General features: G+C 40.4%; 1 protein-coding gene across 3 annotated transcripts in view; it reads right to left on the minus strand.

Annotated features, from left to right (window-relative positions):
• The window catches only part of CAB39 (calcium binding protein 39), an 88,419-nt gene that overhangs the window by 65,217 nt on the left and 2,659 nt on the right, over positions 1-20,543 (minus strand). The window contains exon 1 of one of the 3 annotated variants that reach the window (XM_058701848.1): positions 13,531-13,648. The exons of the other annotated variants lie outside the window; for them this stretch is intronic. The gene's annotated coding sequence lies outside the window, so the exon portion shown is untranslated. Of the gene's footprint in view, positions 1-13,530; positions 13,649-20,543 lie in introns of those variants that run through there. 3 annotated transcript variants of the gene reach the window in all.

The following is a 20,543-nucleotide window of genomic DNA, read 5'->3' on the forward strand; positions in this document are numbered from 1 at the left end:
TCTTTATACATAACTATACTAAAACGCATGTTAAGTACAATGTTAAATAAACACGAAAGTTGGTATTTTTCAAAATTATAGATGTATGACTTGAGAATATTTTAAGATGAATCTATAGACATGCCTTTTAGACATGGATTCCAACATGATGTGATGAACTTCCTTTTCCTACACTTTATCCCAGTCTAAGCAAGCCCGAGGCAAATACCAGGATTAGAAGGAAATTGACAATATGCCATCAAACCGCAGTAGCAATTTCAGTGAGCACCAGGTAGGAATATTTTGTAGTAGACGTGTATCCTCGTGTCCTAGGGACTGACGCATCCAGGACTAGAGTAAAAGGAAAGTGAGAGATTCCTGTAGAAGAAACTCAAAGCTTTTTGAGCAGCCTAACCAGACATGTTGCTATGTAAATTACCATCACCACACTAGCCTGTGAGCTGTATGTGTGCAAAAGCCATAGATCCACGTCCAATCTGCACTACATTAAGCACAGGTGGCAATCAAATTCCTATAAAATTTATCCGGTTTTGGTTTTGTTACAGAGAACTGTGGGGGAGGTGACTCAGAGGACCCCCTCAGGTATTCTCCAGCATTCCAGCCTGTCACTGTCCTTAACAGTGCAGTGTTTCACAAATCAGAGGAACATATGGGAAGAAGAAAAAAGAAGAGAGAGACAGGGAAGCAAACCGTAAGAGACTCTTAATGATAGAGAACTGAGAGTGGATGGAAGGAGGTGGGAGGGGGATGGGCTAAATGGGTGATGCGTACTAAGGAGGGCACTTGTTCTGCTGAGCACTGGGTGTTATATGGAAGTGATGAATCACTAAATTCTATACCTGAAACCAGTATTGCACTATATGTTAACCAGAATTTAAATAAAAATTTGAAACAAAATTTCACCCACAAAAAATGCAGTGTTTCAAACTGAACCCTGTATTCCATATGTGCTCTGACTGGCTAAGATCACCCAGCCATGTATTTCATAAACATAATCTTGGACTCCATGAAGAGCTTTGATAGTAACATACATGGCTGTTTTCTATTAAGCAATTTAATTGACCTAGGTCTTCTCCACATGTTCCCCATCTTATTACTTCTCCCTACCAGATTCCTGTCAACTACAAACCTGATCAATAAGTCACACAGGTCTTTCTTTACTTATTAAAAGTACGTATACTGAAGCTTTCCAATTAAAGCAGGCCACCAAACTGCATTATAAGTTTAAACAACCACCAGGCCATCAGGCCACCTAACTGTATTACCACTAGTGGTGATGGCTTACAGATTTCTCTGACCTTATAACACACATATATTCACACGTTAAAAAAGTATCACACACATAGTATGAGCGAACAGTACTTATCCTTAAGAACTAAGATTGCAATGATATTCTCTCTTCTATTTCATTCCATCCTAGTCCCTTGCTCCCTTCCTCCGTTTAAAATGCTACTCAGATGGGGCGCCTGGGTGGCGCAGTCGGTTAAGCGTCCGACTTCAACCAGGTCACGATCTCGCGGTCCGTGAGTTCGAGCCCCGCGTCAGGCTCTGGGCTGATGGCTCGGAGCCTGGAGCCTGTTTCCGATTCTGTGTCTCCCTCTCTCTCTGCCCCTCACCCGTTCATGCTCTGTCTCTCTCTGTCCCAAAAATAAATAAAAAAACGTTGAAAAAAAAATTTAAAAAAAAAAAAAATAAAATGCTACTCAGAGCCCTCTGAGCTGATTTCACAAACAAGTGACAGGATGGAACCTGCAGTCTGTAAAACAGACTTCTAATCAATTAGGGTCACTCTTTTACTAATGACAGCTAACTTATTTACAATGTTGAACTTCTCAAATTATCATAATATGGCAAAAAGATTTCATGACTTGGTTTAAGACTTGAAATTACAATTACATATTACAAAGCCTTATCTAGAAACATCTGTAATACATGACTGATTCCATGAATATGTTAAAGGCCTTTTATCAATATGATCTGTTATCTTTAATTTTATCTACATTGATTCATATACAGATAGTCTCTTTTTTTAATGTTAGGCTGCTTTGTTTTTTTTTAACGTTTACTTATTGAGAGGGAGAGGGGGAGAGAGAGAGAGAGAGAGAGAGAGAGAGAAGGTGTGCTAGTGGGGGAGGAGCAGAGAGAGAGAGACAGAGAATCCTAAGCAGGCTCCGCACTCAGCACAGAGCCAGACGCAGGGCTAGATCTCAAGAACCAGGAGATCATGTACCTGAGCCTAAACCAAGAGTCAGACGCTTAACCAACTGAGCCACCCAGGCACCCCTCATTTACAGATAGTCTTAAGGAATTAGGAGTTACATTGTTACAGTTTGAGAATTCGTTCCAGAAAATGTGAACTGCACAACTATTTCTTTACAACCTAGCACTGTATTTCAATAATAGAGGTTAATCAATGTTCACATTTTAAAATGTGACACCACTCGTCCTCAAGCATGAAATCACAAATCCATTTTTCTTCTAGTTAAATTTACTACTCCCTTTGCTGCAGGGTTGTGTAAATATAGTCCATCTGATCATGGGCAAACATCATGGTTTCACCCATATTTTAGTAAATGAGAAAAGCAAACAGCCAATCCTGCTCTTTTAAAAAGCTGGCAATTCCTTAAAAAGAATGTATAATTCAAACTGGAACTGTAAACAAGTGGGAGAATATGAAACAAAGTTCAAATATGAAGAAAAAAGCCTTTTAGAAAATTATTTTTGTGTCAAAGAAAAGAGAGATTTTTTAAAAAAGTTTAAAAAATGCTGTGGTTCTAAAAAGGTATACCTGAGAGGGGTGAAATGTTCATTTTTCTCTTTTGAGAAAACAATTTCCTATATTTCGAAAAAAACAATTTCCTTTTGAAAATTTACACCCTTCAAACTTCTATCTAAAGGATCCGATATAAACCTGGAAAATCACTTTCCTTCAGGGTCCAGCACTGCTATTTTTGTTCTGGCCAAATGCCCATGAAAGCACAAACATGCCACAAAACCAGCCTGAGCCGAAGCACCATAGTTGGGGATTTGAAGGTTTATTTCCTTTTTAAACCACCGTATAGTGGTATTTAGTGTAAACAGGCTTTTTCCAGCACAAGTATTTGGAGCCACAGAATATATAGTTCCATGGCCCTTCAGAGGATGGTGTAGAACATTTTATACTCAAGGAGGATCTCTCCGAACCAGTCAGCAGATCCCTTCCAGCCCTCCATATCAACATACTAAGTGGCTGGCACGCAGATGTCTGATCCTGGGGTGGGAGAAAAATTCTAGGTGAGATAATGAAGCTAAAAAACAATTCATTTCAGAGGAAGAAACTGGAGGTCATTTGTCAACTGACTGGCACGATGAAATAGAAAAACTCTTGGGAAAAAGCTCCTGATCCTAGAGCCCAGACTCAGCTCATGGACCAAAAGATGTAGTCATGCCTCCTCCTGTGGTGCGCATTCACTAGTTGTTGTTCCAGGACTCCGTTTACCACTGGGGAGCCACGGCACACCCACATGGGATGACCGAAACCTATGGAGGACTAACAGACACCATCAGACCCTGTATGAAAAACCCAGATACGTGACATGAGCAGCAAGTTCAGAGGACAGACACAGCACCCTATGCTGAAGACCTGACTTCAACTGAGGGGATGTTTCTTGAGCTGTGTTCTGTAGACAGGATAAAATTGGGTAAGAGTCAGAAAATGTATTACAATATACTGGAAGGCTTTATGCAGCAATCTGAATTATGGTAAGAAAACAAAAATTATTTTGTGATTTCATCAAGCTCTGGCAGGAAATAAAGTATCAAGTGAAGAGGAAGGCAGAAGGTAAAAAAACTCACGGTAAACCCAAGTGCTGTTTACAGAGTAATCACATGCCTTCTTTTATTGCCCAAAGAACATTCCACACTTGATGGAGTGGTGCTTTCCAGGTGAGTGTTGACATCACAATACAGTCACAATGGAAAACTGCTTTTTAATCTGAAAGCTGTATCTAAAATACACAACAAAAACATCTTATATCCAAGGGAGTACAAAAAGTTAAGTTTTAGGTAGAGATCCCACGCATCCAGGAAGAGCTATGATGGATGCAATTACTTAACACCGAAAACATATTTTCTTCTACAAAAGTTCTGAATATGGGATTCCATGTTTCCTTTACTATTTCAGCAGAAGAATCTACTAACTCAAGTGAATGTGGGGACTAAAGTATTCGTTTAAGTGCTATACAATCTGCAAAAAAACCCACACGAAGATTATCCCTTCTGTGCAAGCTTCAAAAGCTACTTTCTTGGGTTTTTTGTTTGTTTGTTTGTTTTTAATGTTTATTTGAGAGAGATTCCCGTGCATGCAAGAGGGGCAGAGGGAGAGGGTGGAGGCGGGGGGAGGGGAGGGAGAGGGGGACAGAGAGAGAGAGAATATCCCAAGCAGGCTCCTCACTTGTAGCGCAGTGCCTGACATGGGGCTCGATCCCACGAACCGTGAGGTCATGATCTGAGCCGAAATCAAGAGTTGGACGTTTAACCAACTGAGCCACCAGATACCCTAACATTCCTGGTTTTTAACTTTATCTCCCAAATGCTTGGATTATTGCTAACCATATCGCCAATCTGTCAAAATTTTAGTGGTTCAAACAGGAAGTTAATGTTAATGAAAACTGGGCTTTCCACAGGTGTTCCTGGGAGTAGGAGGTTGCACAGGGTGAGCCTGTTCCGGTGGGTGCTTGACGATGCAGGCTTTTTAATTTTTCCAGACTAAAATGACATTAGTCATGAGTCGGACAGTGGCTTCTAAACCTAACTCTAAGGTCCAAGGAAGGCAGGTGAGGGGCCATCTCTTCTCCAGCCCAAACACCTCATTCCTATCGGCTTTTTATACTGAACTTCAGTGCCAGAAATTTAACAAAAATTTTTAAACTACTACTTTATAATAAACATGTCTGCACGTTGAACACAGAACTATTTTCTGAGAAAAAACACTGACCTAGCCTCCAAGTCAATTTATATAACTAGATTTGAAATCAAGTCCTGGTTAAGCTTTCTTTTTTTCACTTTTACTTAAAAAAACGTTTTAACGTTTACTTATTTTTGAGAGAGCGCGACAGGGTGCGAGAGGGGCAGAGGGTGGGGGGTGGCACAGAATCTGAAGTGGACTCCAGGCTCTGAGCTGTCAGCACAGAGCCCAACGCAGGGCTTGAACTTGTGAACCAGGAGATCATGACCTGAGCCGAAGTCGGACGCTTAACTGACTAAGCCACCCAGGTGCCCGTAAGCGCTTTAATTTTCAAAGGCTGATACTGGTACTGCTGGCCAGCTCAGCCAACTGTTAAGGCAGAGTGGTTACTAGAAAGTTGCAACCTTGGACTTCTCTGCTACCCAATTTTAATAAAAAGTTCAGTGGTATGAACGATTACAGAGGGCTGCTCCCAAAGCTCCAGAGCATCAGAAAAATAATGATTTAACTGAACTGTACTCTGGCCTAATATTATTCTTTATGTTTTTATACTAAGATACGTTAAACTTGAACTTGGGTTTTACAGACACTGTAGAGAATTGAGAGAAATGTAGTATGGACTCAGAGCCTGCTAATAAAGGATCCACAGGGTCTCCATTCCTGGAAAGATTACACTTGTCCTAAGCAGCTGGTTTGTTTTTTATCTCAGGAACAGTCTTGCAATTGATCTTGTTTTCTTCTTTGTTCTGGCCACTAAAACTTAAGAGCCACAGGTCTGGTGCCTAAGTATGTAGTGTAAAAGACATGCATTTATTTGTGTACTTACCCTGCCCCAAGAATCATTCTATTTGCCTTTCTTTATTTTTCCTTTGCTCCTTATGTAAATCTTTGGGTGATGGTGGAGGAGGGGGAAGGGACACGAGGGGAAAGAAAAGAGAAGAAAACACACCCCTAACTTTTTCCATTTCCCTAAATTAGAAGGCAAGGAACATGAAAGAACAGCTAATTTTAGCACGAGGGTGTGGCTTTTAACCTTACCAACAGGATAAATTGGGTAAATACTGCAAGATCTAGTGTGTCGATTTTCTTGTTCAAGTGAAAATAGGTAAGGCTGCTAAGGGGACATCCTGTCTGGGAGAGATGACTAAATTAAGTCAAACAGGTAAAGTGTATCAAGGCAATCAACGGGTATGGGGTACGTTAAAATAAGGTACTCGTATCATTTTTCTTCAGAGTCAAATAATTCCTATCTGTGATAACAATGGCCCAGGCGTCCCTGTAATTCGAGAGGTGGTCGGAACAAGCTCGTCTCTCAAACAGCACCTTCTCCGGTGTGCAACGCCTATTTAGGCCCTGTCATTCTCCTTTCTGGTAAGTAAGGATGAATAAAAATATTTCCAAGTTTATTCGACATATTTTTCAAGTCTCTATTATGTGTGAGGCATCGCAGACGTTAAGGTCTAAATGGCTGCCTTTCTAGAAAAACACTTTTTAAAACCACTTATACAAAATGTATTCTATTCAACTAGTGTATAAAATACCACTCATAAATTTAAATGGGTGAGCTGTACTTTCAAACTTTTATACTCTATTCCACTCTCTTCTCACAAATTAGTAAAAGCAGTAAGATTACAACTTGCGGGGAGGGGACAGGCAAAGGGCACAAGGTAAAAATGTAAACAGACTGCAAATAAGGAGAGAAAGCAAAACGCCACCTAGTCAAATACTGGTGTTTTAGACTAAAGCAGATTAACAAAGCCGAACATTCCACCCTTGGGGAGCAAACATTCCAGTCCCTCCTTGTGTATTTCTGGGACTGCTGAGTATCAGTGCAGTAGCTTTTAGTCAGGGCTGGAATTCCTTTGGGATTCTGTGATCCAGTCCTTTATAGACTCCTCTGGGCCCTGAGGATATCTAAGGGCAGAGGAGCTACAAAGGAGCCTGCTTTTCAGACTAAAATGTGAGGACAAAATGAGAACAGGAAGGGGTATGTGGCCTCAGGGCAGACAAATAACCAAGCAGTTCATCTGAACTTATTCTTGGTCACCTGAACAAAGCAGACAGGAGGATAAGAACCCTAACAATCCTCACGGCTGGGAAGGTCACAGGGTCACTCTGAAGATGCCCCCCCCCCATCTCCTTCTGGCAACTGCTCCCCCTCTCCGCCCCCACCATTAACACGGCTCCAAGGGGAGGTGCTCCAAGTGCTGTAAGAACCATACTCCCCCTGGCCCTAGCAAAGTAATGTAGAGGGGCAGGCAGACCTCTCCTTAGTGAAAATCTCAACTGCAGGGCTGAAGCTCCGTGAAAGGACTTTTACGAAATGCAGGTGGCCAGGCTCTCAGGTGGAGGAGGCTGGTCTGCGCAGAGGATGTGGTGAACAAGCAGAGCAGAGAAACGCAGCAGCAAATGGAGAGTCATAATAAAGTCTGCGTTCCTGGTTCCGACTGCTGAAGGCCCCGGTGCGTTACTGCCTTTTCCCATACTCCTCCTGAAATAAGCTTCCACCGAATCCCTGCCTTGTTGGAAGAAACAAGAGAGTTCCAAGTAGCACAGGGGCTACCTCCTAGGTATCGCTGCTCCAGTCCTGTGCCCCAAAAAGGCAGCTCTAACAGAGGGAGGGCTCAGACATTTCTCCTCTTAACTGGACCAGAACCCACCTAGTGAAGACTGAGAGTGGCACTTTTATTCCTGTATGTACCCTACACACCTCCATTCAGAGCTGAATATCTGAAATGCGTCATTAAATGACAGTGGAAGAAACACGAAAAAAATGTGAAAATGGTCTGTTTATTATCACAAATTGAGAATAAAGCTCAAGATTATACAAGCAAATGTAAATGAAATGCAGTTTTTTTTTTCCCAGCCATCCTAAACTGAACTCTCAGGATGATCTTGCAAGACTCCTGATCTTTCCCTTCAGGTACTGATGCTCTAAAACTTGGAAGAAATACGGGCAGGTATAAAGACTAAAAAATTACATAAATTAAAGTGTATGAATAGTGGTATATCATCCCCCTAAACTGTTATATGGCACCCAAGAACAACCATTTAAAAACTAGGACTCCACACCTTCTCTTCTTATTGAGCAGTTCCTGAGAACTGGAGGGAGAGCAGATGAGGGAATCTGGGTGAAAACAAGGTGTTTACATTTCGAGTGTCTCAGTGTCTGACCTGAGGCAAAGCAGAACATTTTAGAGTTAGAACATCACAGCTCTCATTCAAAGAGAAGCCAAGCCAATCCAGTGAAAAGTCCTCTGGGTTCCAGAGGGACTATGTAGCTGCTATGCTCCAGAACTAGTGCTTCGAAATCGAGCTATTTAAGGATCTGATGGACAGCCTTGTACTCTAAGCACCAAAAATGGGGGGGGGGGGGGGGGGGGATCAAGAAACAACTACTTTTGCAACTGCTATATGTTAGATGACATAATTTATCATCCAAACCAGGACAATTTGGGGAATGAAGGGGGATGCAGTGAATACTTATGTGGGGACCAGAGGCATAAACCTGGACTTTCCCTGGCGAACAGGACATTTGGTCACCAATACTAAATTGTGGCTACCGTGCCTCCCCTATGACACCCAACTTTTCTATTTCATTTCCCCCGATTAAGGAAAGCACCCTCCACTTACAGCCGGGCTTAGCAGAGTCACCTGCACATAAATAATTTATTAGTGGTGATAAAAATATGTCTCCCTTGGCAATATTTGGTATTTCAAATCAGTAAACATCAAAATTCACTAGGTTGATGAAGGAATATGCCCATGTCACAGAGTAACTGTAACTCTTCACTTCCCACCAAATACTCTTTGCTCCAGGCCAGGTGGTCAACAAGTTGCCAGTTCCCTTATAAGCTGAAATATTAGTCTGATTCACCCCACCATGCTGTCATTGCTGAAGGGATCACAACAGGCTGATCTAACTGATCTAATTTCCGCAAGAGCCCAGCTCCCCATCTCCATACCCCTGCCCAAACCTCTGAGCTATTTTACCCTGGCTTATGTACCCTTGTATTGGAAAATTACAAGAAATACATTTCATGTTTGCCCCTACGGAACAAGGGCCATCTTCACATCATCTTCACAAGGTAGGATACTAAAGGAAAATCAACAGTGAGAGGTGCGTTTGTGCACACACATGAGTTTTAAATAAAGGTTAGGTGTAATGTGTCTCCTAACATCCAAGCACGTGATCTTAGGAATGACTTTGATAAACCTGAAACCAAAAACCTTCTGAGCTCCCTGCTAAGAGATGACTTCACTAGGCTTCCAGCTGTCTCTACTTTGACCACTAGGAGGATATCCTCAGCACTAATTTCACCTTCTTTAGGTTTATGGTGCTGCATCAGATAGGGCATTCCAATAAATCAGTGCAACATCAACTGGAAGAATCTAATTTTGAATATCTTTAACAATTCAATGATTCAGAGAAGCAAACTCCATTTTCTTCCTTCACCCAATAGCTAATTTAAAATAAAAGCTTTGCTGACAATAATTTACATACCACACAATTCGCTTGAAGTATACAATTCAATAGTTTCAATAGTTCAGAGTTGTGCAGCCATCACCACAACCAATAAAATACCTGGATTTTTTTGTTTGTTTTGAGACGCTGGAGATCACTTGCCGTGAGGATGAAAAACAAATGCGTGTTATTTTATCTTCTGGCTTACATGAAAGGAATATCTCAAGAATCTGGATATATGCTGGACCGAAATATTTCACAGAAAAGCCAAATGGGCAGCATATGAAATTGCCTTACTCTCCCTCTCAATGCATCCCTACTAACATAAGCATTGCCACTTAAAAAAAAAATCTCAATTAAAATCCCCCTCATTGTTTATTTGTATTTCTTTTATTTAGCCACTACCTGAATTGGCTGTTTATTTATCCAGTGTTTGAGTCTTTGACATGTTTGAAAAACAGCATGCTTCAAGGGTTAAGAGGATAAGCTCTTACCAGACCCAAGTTGGAACCCCAGTTCTGCCATTTAGAAGAGAAGTATATACCTCTTGGGCAAAACATTTACCTGATTATAAAATGATAGCATGACTTAAAATTTTAACATGATTAAACATCCAAGGTAGCATTTACTAATAAACAGCAGTTGCCAGTTTGAACAAGCTTTTGCTATACTGAGCTAAATATTAACCCTTTGTCTATGATCATGCAAACTTTTTTTCACACATTTATCTTTTTTTGTTTGTTTGTTTGCTTTTTTGCCTTTTGATCACTTGATAGCAATGGAAATAAGCCTACTTCCTCATCCAAAGGTCTATAAATATTCACATAAATGTTCTTCTAATTTATGTTTTTAAACTCATTCTTCCATCAAATTAATTTTCTGAATTGATTTTCCCAAAGAATAACCAATTATCGAAAAATCTTCTGCTAAATAATCCTTCCTCTTTCCCCACTGATGTGTGATCTCACTCACCTAGTAGGTACATATATACCTTTCACTAAGCTCCCTAAGTTAACTTTTTAAATATGACTTTACTCTCTGGCCAACAGTAAGCTAACTTGGGGGCAATTTTCTTGCTTCCTAACATTCATTCAGTCTTCACATTCAAAAACATGGTAACTCTCCATTCTTACATCTTCTTTCCACTCAATTAAGTTTGTAGTTTTCTTCATAGAGATCCTGCCCATCTTAGGCATTTCATTGTTTGTTGTATGAGATTTTTCTCCTAATATATAATATACACAAGCAGGGGAGGGGCAGAAGGAGAGAGAATCCTAAGCAAATCCTAAGCAATCCATGCCCAGTGTGGAGCCCGATACTGGGCTCAATCCCACAACCATGAGATCATGACTTGAGCCAAGATCAAGAGTCGGATGCTTAAGCGACTGAGCCACCCAGGAGCCCCCTAATATTTTTACAACTGGATACTGCAGGAAAGAAAAACAAATGCTACCAATTTTAAATACCTTTATGTGGTATATGGCTACCTTACCAAACTTAGTTTTTCAGTTGATTCTGGTTTTCCTAGGTTTAAGACTGTAACATCTGCATGTATTGCTATTTTCTGCTGGTTTTTCCTAACAGTTATACATTCTACTTGATGTTTTCTAGCATTGGCCAGGTTGATACTGAGCATCAGAAGTGTTACTGGACATGCCTATTTCACCTTCTTATTTCAAGGGGAATTCTACCACAGTTTTCCCATTGGCAGGTTGTTTGCTGTTGGTTTAAGACAGATACTCTTTGGGGCGCCTGGGTGGCGCCATCGGTTAAGTGTCCAACTTCAGCCAGGTCACGATCTCGCGGTCCGTGAGTTCGAGCCCCGCGTCAGGCTCTGGGCTGATGGCTCGGAGCCTGGAGCCTGTTTCCGATTCTGTGTCTCCCTCTCTCTCTGCCCCTCCCCCGTTCATGCTCTGTCTCTCTCTGTCCCAAAAATTAAAAAAAAAAAAAAAAAAAAAAAAAAAAAGTTGAAAAAAAAAAAAAAAGACAGATACTCTTTAATCTCCTACCAGCTTTTGAAGAGCTCATAATCAAGAACTGGTAAATTAGCACTGTTATCTTGGTGCATACTGAGATGACACAGCACAAGGGTGTCATATACACTGGTGCTGGACCCCAATGTACCCCGAGGGTTTGAAACCCCAGGCTGTGTGACTTACTACCCATTTATCCTCGGGCAGATTATTTTACCTCTTGGTCTAAAAACCTTCATCTGTAAAATGAGGCTAATAACACTAATAACCACCTCTTTGTCAGGGCTGTTGGGAGGACTGAAATAATTAGAAAAATGCCTGGCGCGCAGTAAATAGCAAGCGTTACCTGTTACCTATCTTCTTAAAGGAAGACAACTGCCTATTTAATTATTTGCTGGTGTTTTACTTAGGATTTTCATGACTACTTTCCTAGGTGAAATTGAAACATAGTATCCTTCCTTTGTAATGTCTTATCAAGTTGCCATTCTTATATTCTATCAGGTTTGTAAGAGGTTTTGCCAGTTTTGAAACATGACTTCTTTATCTTTTGGTATTATTCTTCCAGGATCTAGAATAAATGAGATCATTTATTGAAAAATCTCTTTAAAATTTTAAAGAGAACTTATACTTTCTGTATCATCCAGGTCCATAGCTCCACTCACTTTTTTGGTTCGGAGGCCATGGCCTTTTAACCTGTATCTAATACATTCCATGGTTAATAACCTATTCAAGTGCTCTACTTCTCAAGACAGTTCTGAAAAGCAACCAGTTCCACCTTCATCGTTAGATCTTTCAAAGTCATACATGACACATTCATTGAGAGCCAGTGTTTCTCTGGTCAATTCTTTCTGGAGGCACTCCTCTGTCTTGTTTCTCCTATTTCTTATTTCTTCCTCCTCTTAACAACGAAAGCCTCTGTAGAAGCGAGTTTTGCCCTTTTCACACACCCACAGAGCGTCTGTATACAACATCCTATGCTAAGCACCCTCATCTCTCTGTCTTCCTTTCACTATATTTAAGTGTAAAATAAGATAAACAAGGAAAAACTAACATGCCTCACCCTCACCACCATCCCCCATAAGGTTTTACCTTGTGTGGAGGAGGAATGCACTCTATTGTCCAGCCCTCTTCCCAAGGAGGCAGCTTCTAATCACACACCATGTAGTTAGTGTTCAGGAATAAGGGCAAGACAAGCTCTTGAGTAAACAAATGGGTTATGAGCAACTGTAAAGAACAGGGATGAATAATTTTAACAATATAAAGCTAGAAAGTATTTACTTTGCTGTGTGCACATCCCAGGAAGCTGCTACCAGTTCTAGCTCCTTTGTGTCTACTTGAGAAGGCAAGGCACAGAGGATGTGGGCCACTGAATTTGTGTCTAATGTGCTCTGCAGTACTTCGGAAGAGCATAATATACAGCTTACATTCTAATGCAATGAACAGAAGTAAAATGATCTTGGAAAAACATCAAAATGATTTCAAATCCTAGAAAATATTCCAACTTATACACTTGTACATTTTTCAGATAATCTCAAATATGAATGAAACTATCTTTACAGACACCTGTATCCTGCCTACATCCTTATCCAAGACACTTAGAATTCTATTACAAAAGGAAATAGTTAATAAACTCTGTTTTGTAGCTTCTAGAAATCAACACTTTGCTAATGACTCACTCCCTTCTGGAGTATGTCAGCAATCAACATCAATTTCAGTCTCTATGATTTGTGGATTCCACCTTTCCCTTTTTTGGAAAAACAGTACATTAGTGTCTCTAATTTTCCTCTCTCTAATCCCCCTGTCTTCACAAGTCCTCAAAGGTCACTGACAGGCAGGGGCACCTGCGTGGTTCAGTCAGTTAAGCATCTGACTCTTGACTTCGGCTCAGGTCATTGAGCCCTGTGTCAGGCTCTGTGCTGACAGCCTGGAGCCAGCCTGGGATTCTCTCTGCCTCTGCCTCTCTCTTCCTCTCTCTCAATAAATAAAACATTAAAAAAAAAAAAAAAAAAAAGACAACTGACAGCCAATCAGTGATGTGAACATTCTCTCAGCGTCCTAAGATCTCACACATCCTGACCAGAAGACTTGACCTCATGTTTCTGTTACAGAAATTTCCTGTGTTCCAGGATAATTCTACATTCCAGTACCTTGTGGTGGAGGCAACATAGTGGTGGGTTACAAGTGCACACTCTGGGACCAGGGTTTCAAACCTAGATGTAGGACTTCAGGTCAATTATCTAGCTTCTTTTTTCTCCATTTACTCACCTGAAAATATGGGGATGAAAACAGGGTTATTATGGGATTAAATTAGGTTAACAGAGAGGTCAACGTGATAGCAGCAGGTAACATACGTGTGTTATGTTAGCAATTATTTATTCTTTTTACTTCGTTTTTGCTTACACAAGTAGATAATCTTTATGCTGCCTAACACTGAACTGGTGGTATACCTCAACGACGCCAATCAGAACCTCTCATTTCAGCAACTCCAGGCCCTACTCAGGACAAATAGGCAATAAAAGAAACAGGGACAGACAATGCAGATGTCTCAGCAGGTTACATAAATGTAGGAGGCAGCCAGCTATGTTCAGAACAGTGAACAGTCTGCAAACTAGATCTGGCACCCCCCATTGTTAATCTCCTATAAATGCCCCTTTTCTTAGGTCAGGACACAAAATTAAACTCCCAATAGCAATGTAAAATATTGAGGATGGAGAATTTTAAAAACTGGCATAAAACAAGAAAAGGCAACTTTTGCCTTGCCTTGTTCTTCCTTTAGTGACCAAAATTATAGGAATGCTAAATTAATCATTGATGTGGGTATGTACATATTTCTATTTGATGACCTGTTATAAAGAGAAATTATTCTACCTTTAAGATATTGTTTAAAAAGAATGGTTTAAACAATAACAGTAATATAGCATAAAGTTCAGCAATTATGAGTCCATTTGCAACTATGAGACAAAACAACTCTAAGTGGGTCCTTTTGACTACTTTAAAACTATTCCAGAAGGTTGATATCACAATGAATGATACATCTAGCTACAGATCAAAAGAGTCGATGTTCACATAGAGTCCGCTTTAACACGTTCAAAGGCTTAAAATATTTGTGAGAACGTGTATGTTGTAGCAGAGTCTCAGAGCTTCAGTCATCATAAAAGCTAAATGGACTGGGCACTCGGAGCACATCAAACACATGATGCAGAGCATTTCTCCCTGAATCTTCACAACTACTTAATGCACAGGTTCGTTCTATTCTCGCTACTTTACAGATGAGAAAGCTGAAGCGGCATGGGGATTAAACACCCGCCCAAGAAAACACAACCAGAATCTCAACCCAGGAATTCCAAGGCTAGAGACCCTCTTCTTATCTCTATGCCGAGCTTTAGTGTTTTAAGTCTCTCCACTGCCTTCTCACAATAGCATCTGAGGCATTTATAAACTCATGTAATTTCACAGTGTTTCTCAAATTACATGGTACATTATTTTAGTAGCTCATACATACATTAAAAAATAAAGCAGAATGAGAAGTATTCGAACACATCATACACAGGAAGGCCTAAGTATTGTTTCATGAAACTTCCTTCTCAGTTTTGACAGTGTGTTCATGTATGGTGCTGGGTCACTGATTGAAAATGTAATTTCTCACATGGGTTGAGGTTTAAAAAAAAAAAAAAAAACTTATCTAGAGTGTTCATTCTTTTACTTAACAAAACTGAAAATCAAATTATTCCAATCTTAGTTGGATTCCAAACCTGATATAAGTAATCATCCCAATCAAAAAGTAAATGCTTTGAATTCCATACTATGTATGGATATGTAAAAAGTATGTAAATAAGAAGCTTTCTCAAATTGTGTTCCAAAAGAACCCTCCTTCAAGACTTTGAGGGGAGTATTTCCTGGGGGGGGGGGGGGAGGTGTTCTTGTAAACAAATTTGGCAAATTGGGAAATACTGCACATTATATTTCCTTTGTGGACAGCCACAATGCACATTACTAAAAACTCTGACAAGCTCTGCAGAAAACAGTAACACAATTACTACCAAAAATTAAAATCCGATTAACTGTTTTTAACCTGGTGTTTTCCCAAACTTCAACTTCATTCTGAAACTTCTCCCAACTACTACTCTCTCATAAGACTAGTGTTCTACAAAACAGAATTTGGGAAACGCTGTTTTAAGTGAGCTGATCTGGAAAAGGGAGATCGATCTCTAAGAAAGTTCAGTTGTTATAGTACATAAACCTTCAAAAATAAGCACAAATATAGCAGAGATAAATAAAATACACAGAAAATTGTGTTTTGGTTAATCTTTCATCTCTGAGCAGTTTTATCAGAATCACACAGCTGTATCATTTAATAAACATTACCAAATAATGTGTTACACTATGAAAACACAGGGTGGGGGAAGAAGGAAGAAAAGAGATATGAAAAGAGATTTTAAAAATCTGCAATTCAAATAAATTACAATCTATTGTACAAAACTTACATACATAGGAAAAACTTAAAACTCACACACGAACACCAAGTAGAGAATAAAACCATACTGTGAAGAGACAGCCCAGATCTGCAAAAGTCTTGATAGTGACCTGAGTTTCTGTCTCACGACTTAGAGAATCTGGAAGTAAACGAACTGGGTGATAACATGACAGCAAAGAGGGGAAGAGTTGTTTACCTAGACTAGGAACACTTTGAGACTGGTATATAGAACAGGACCCAGCATAATGGGCTACAGAAACTTCTTGTGGAACAAATTAGTTCATAACAGATGTTCAGGAGTTATGAATGCTCAGGGGTGGCAAATACGTCTGCCATCTCCTGCCAATGATAGAACCCTGGGCTGGAAGTAATCCCCTGATCTAAACCGGCACACCACCTTTCGTAGAGGATTAGTATCAATTATAGCCAAAGAATATTATCTTTAGTATCAATTATAGCCAAAGAATACTATCTTAAGCATGTTCTTCACATCTTCAAATTTGATTCTACATTTTGGTCCTTTCTTTTCCACCTCCATGGTCTCTGATTAATATTTGTCTTTTTCCCAAAGCAAAGAGCTCCTAGAACTCCACAGCATATATATTTAAAAGCTGACTATAAAATCTGATGTGAAGCGCTTGAGAATTTGTTAATCATTAGTTAGACTTATTAAGCTTGTATTTTACCACCAGATAACATTAGTTCTTAGCCATTTATTTGTAAGTACAAAAGTAGAAAATTTGAAAACACATATTGTGATGTTACATTACCTGAAGCAGAGAACTACCGTACTGTGAAATAACACTAGGCACCTGACCAACCAGAAGAGAAAAATGTTAAAGCGTGGTTACATGCCATAAAGCCCTCATAAAGAAACTGACTTCAAGACCAAAGGCAAAAGGAGAGGTACCTGGTACAGGAAAAAAAGGCAAGTCAGAAAGTTTACACATAGGATCACTGACAATAAGGGCCAAAGAGGGGCACCTGGGTGTCTCAGTCGGTTGAGTATCCATCTGATTTCGCGGGATCAAGCTCCACGCTCAGTGTGGAGCCTGCTTAACATTCTCATTCTCTCTCTGTCTCTCTCTCTCCCTGTCCCTCTGCCCCTCTCCCTACCACCCTCTCACTAAAATGAAGAGGGGGGAAAAAAAAAAAAAGAGCAAAAGAGACAAGGGGTTCTCAGTCTGATCCTCTTAGCGTAACAATGGCATGACTGGAAAGGCCGAGAGGTGGAATAACTTGCCCAGAGTGAACTGATTAGACACTGAGTCAGGACCCAGCCCAGGCCTTCCAATGCCCAGGCTTCTGTGTTGCCCGCTGTAACAAGGGCCTCCCATCTCTCTACAAGGCTACCATGAAAAATAAACACCACCTACTGGCCTAACTAAAACTAGAAACCACTAATCAACTCACAACTCCATACAACCAGAGCATGTAGAACAAACCATCTCATTTTGTATTATAACAGGTGGCTACTGTCTGGAAACCTATTAAAAGCCTCATTAGGCTATATTTACAAACTTAATTCTAAAGTACTAAATCAAGAATGGTCAGCAAAAAAACTAAGACTCTGTAGAAGAAAATAAAACTGAGAGTCATACCGCATTCCAAGGAGCACACATTTTGAAGTGAGGCAAATCTAGGTTTGAATGCTAGCTCAACTGTGCAGTGCCTGTGCGACCTTGGACAAGGCCCTCAACTTTCACTTCCCATCTGTAATGATGCTAGGGGACAACACTACCTACCTCAGAGGTTTGTGCAACACTCAATGGTACTCAAATGGTAATTTTCTCCCCCGATCTATTTTGTCCATCTCCCTTGATTCTTTGTCTATTCCAACTTTTAACTTCATACAACCACCCCCTAAAGACTTGCCAGCTGCATCACAATTTTAAACATGAACACACACCTTTAAAAAGGGATTATGTGCCAAAGAGCATGTAATATGTGAATACAATCTTTGTAAATGTTAGTGAAAAGGTTTAAAGAAGACAGTGCTGCATAAAGTATAAAACTTAGTTTCTTTCAAGCAAACTGGATAAAGAATGAACAGAGCCAGGCTCCAGGATCAGCCCTGTGTCTAGTAAGTCACAGGACCCCGAGCAAGTGACTCCACTTTGCAGAAAGCCCCACGGGTTACTGCTCAAAGTTAGCCACACACGACTCTAGTTATAGTGGGCCTGTGTTCCCGTCTGCAGAAAGAACTATTCTGACCGCAGGGTCTCTAAAATGCTCAGGTTTCTTCCCCCTGCAACAAGTTTGGCATCAGCATCATCACAAAACTTATTGTGTCCAGTGCTTTTTATTCGCCAGGCCCTGTTCTGAGCACTTGAGATGCGGTACCTAATTTAATCCCCCTATGGTTTTCTCACATATGGGCTATATTACACCTGTCCAAGAAATCTAAGCTACAGAGAAGTCAAGGAACTTGCCTAAAGTTACAGAGCCCGCAGGATGGGCGAGGGTTCAACAATCCAGGGAGTCTGGTTGCAGGGAGTCTGTTAGTGCTTTTAACCACTAGTAATACCGCCTCTCAGAATTCCATAAATCCCAGAGTGGGCCTTAACTATAGGCATGTAAAAAGAAATGTGCTCACGCTATTTCTTCCTCATGCCCAGATACAGCTGATACAGAACCCACTGTGGAGGGAGAGAACCATGAGTAACGCGTTACTATAGACCAAGCTATTAGACGAAGTTATAAAGTAGCAACTTAATTAAGATCAAGCAACAAAATGTATATTTTGTTTCTCAAACATTTCATCAAAATAGTCAAAGTAATGTGATGCTTTAACATGATCATACTTCCTTAGTCATCAACAATTGATCTTCTGAGTAATGTTCACAGGGAACAATTCTAAAAAAAAAAAAATGAGACTGCCACTAAACACTGGTTAACTAGATTTTCTCAGTCTTCGTAACTACGCATATGGAAATGCATGTATACATACAAACAAACAAACCCAAATACACAACACTATACTTTCAGTACAAAGTGTGAAGTTAGACACAGTGTATTAAGAATCATGCAAATAGGTACGTGCCGGACGCTGCCAATTAAATGGCCAGAGCGTCTACCTCCCTCCTCTGGGGCCACTTTACACCTGACTGACCTCTTGCAATTCTCCGCATGCCATTCTTCCTTCCTCTGCCAGCTTAACATCACAGATGCTAATAAGGCACAACTCCTCCATCCCCTCACCCCTTGTATCTCAAGAGAGAAGTTAACAGCACAGTGGAGCCAGGAAGCTCAGGAAGGTAGAGAAGGACGCATACACATATGCACACACACAAATCCCAAAACAAAATGCTAATGGCAACCACCTGTTAAGCTTCATTTTACCACTATCAGTCTAGCATCTGTCACCCATTCTATAGTAACTCTGCTCCCAATCCTTGGAAGGCCTGAGAACCAGAAGCAGAACAAACATTTCACGCTTACCGCCGGACGGGTCTACTCCACAAACGCTGGCTGTGGAAACGCTTGACTCACTTTGCTCTGCCGCCATGCTCTGGACTGATAAAGGCAGTGACGAGGGTCCAGTCAGATAGCATCGAAGGGTGAAACACACAAAGGAAGAGCGCTCGTACAGCTCAGTTCCTCCTTTAATCAAGGATGGCCCCGACACCAGGCTTCTCTCCAGTAACAACCAAACTATAGACTGATGACTAAATCTTTATGCCATTTTTAGGCTACTTGGCTTGATCTGCATTCACACAAATACAAGATCTTCACACCTCAGTAATAATAAAACAAGTCACAAGCAACCTAACCTGGAGGTTCAGAGATTTGCTCTTTCCCACAATCTGGTAACACAACAAAGTTTTACCATTTTGCTATGATCCATACTAATCCACCTAACACATTCCTATTTCTGTAACACCAGACAACATCCACGAAATTCCAAATCAAAAGGAGCCATGGAAAAAAAGAAAATGGATTTTTAAAACAGAAATACCACCAGAAAGGTAACCAGAAGACACTTCCTGAAGTGAAATTTTACCCTATACTGGATTTTATATTCTGTGTGCTGGGTGTGGATTTGGATTTGTCTGTATTTTTACGGCAGATGGCAAAACCGGGAATGATCAGAAATCAATCCCTCCTGGAAAAAAGACTCTTTGGTAAGCGTGGCAGTAATTACAGAAATCTGCAACTTACCAAAGTTGATCAAAAGAAAAAAACTTTAGTAAATATTTAAAAGTAATAAAGGGTGCTTTGTGGTATATACATTTGGAATATAAAAATAAAGATTCAAATAAAACCAAGTTATAAAACAAAACCCCATACTTACATTAGACTTTTTAAACTATTTTTTTTTTTTTAATTTTTTTTTCAACGTTTTTTATTTATTTTTGGGACAGAGAGAGACAGAGCATGAACGGGGGAGGGGCAGAGAGAGAGGGAGACACAGAATCGGAAACAGGCTCCAGGCTCCGAGCCATCAGCCCAGACCCTGACGCGGGGCTCGAACTCACGGACCGCGAGATCGTGACCTGGCTGAAGTCGGACGCTTAACCGACTGCGCCACCCAGGCGCCCCTTTTTAAACTATTTTTATATTAACTTTATGAAAATTTATAAAACCCAACTCAACATCTCACTTTATATGAAACAGAAGCAGAGTCCTCATTAATACGTTTTAGAATGTAAAGCAAAAGGGAAAAAAAAAAACTGTTTTAAATGA

Source organism: Neofelis nebulosa, chromosome 2 (genome assembly GCF_028018385.1).
Source record: "Neofelis nebulosa isolate mNeoNeb1 chromosome 2, mNeoNeb1.pri, whole genome shotgun sequence".
Lineage (NCBI taxonomy): Eukaryota > Metazoa > Chordata > Mammalia > Carnivora > Felidae > Neofelis > Neofelis nebulosa.